Consider the following 1,037-nt stretch of genomic DNA (forward strand, 5'->3'; position numbering starts at 1 on the left):
CACGAACCCGTGTCCCCTGCATCGGCAGGCGGACTCTCAACCACTGCGCCACCAGGGAAGCCCTGAGCCCCTTATATTTTGAGTGTTGTATTTCTTATTTCTAAAATTTCCATTTTGTTCTTTTATATCTTCTGTTTCTTTGTTGAGATTTTTCTATTTTTTTTCATTTGTTCCAAGTGTTTATGTAGATTAAAGCATTTTTATGATGGCTTTAAAATCCTTGACAGATAGTTCCTACATCTGTGTCATCTCACTGTCAGCATCTGTTGTTTGTCTTTTCTCATTCAAGTTGAGTTCTTGGTATGATGAATGATTTCTGATTTTATCTGGTTCACTTTGGATATTATGTTGTAAGACTTTGGATCTTATTTAAATCATCTATTTTACCAGAACTCCTCTGACCCTGTGTTGGAAGGAACGGGGCGTGATGTCTTGTTATTGCCAGGTGGAGCATGGAAGTCCAGGTTCCCTGTAGGGTTCCCATTAGCACCACCCCAGCAGAAGGTTTGGGGTACCTCATCACAGCTTGATAAGGGTGGAAGTCTAAGCTCCCCACTTAACTTTTGCAGACAGAGATAGGTCTACAGTTTTTTCTGTAGTGTTTGGCTAGAGCAGAGTAGGTATTGCATAAAAGTTTTCTGTCTTGATAGGCTTCTGCTCTCCTGGTCCTTTGGCTAGAGAAAGTAGGCTTTTCTTGGGGGATTATTTTTCTCTGTGCCTGTTGGTGTTTCTGGATTTCTGCTTCCCTGGCACCAAGTCTGGGATATATGAAGCAAACAATAACAAAACCCACTGAACTCAACATTGTGTCTTTCCTTGGGTCCCAAAGTCCCTAGCTGGTTTGCCTTCTCTGCTTTTCAGAACCTTCTTAAGTTTCTTTTATTACATATAATGTCCAGAATTGTTAGCTGTATTTAGAAGAAGGAACAGGGAGAAATGCATCTACTCCATCTTGTCTTGGAACTGGAATTCTCCTTGCTGTAGTATTTTGACTCTGAAAAGTCACACATCTTTCTCTATCACTCTGAGACCTACCC

The 1,037-nt window shown here is 41.0% G+C and overlaps 1 protein-coding gene across 1 annotated transcript in view; it reads left to right on the top strand.

The window, feature by feature from the left end:
• The window catches only part of LOC103073473 (aldehyde oxidase 1), an 81,399-nt gene that overhangs the window by 49,459 nt on the left and 30,903 nt on the right, over nucleotides 1-1,037 (top strand). The window lies entirely within an intron of this gene.

The sequence above is a fragment of the Lipotes vexillifer genome, unplaced genomic scaffold (assembly GCF_000442215.2).
Source record: "Lipotes vexillifer unplaced genomic scaffold, Lipotes_vexillifer_v1.1 scaffold648, whole genome shotgun sequence".
Taxonomy (NCBI): domain Eukaryota; kingdom Metazoa; phylum Chordata; class Mammalia; order Artiodactyla; family Lipotidae; genus Lipotes; species Lipotes vexillifer.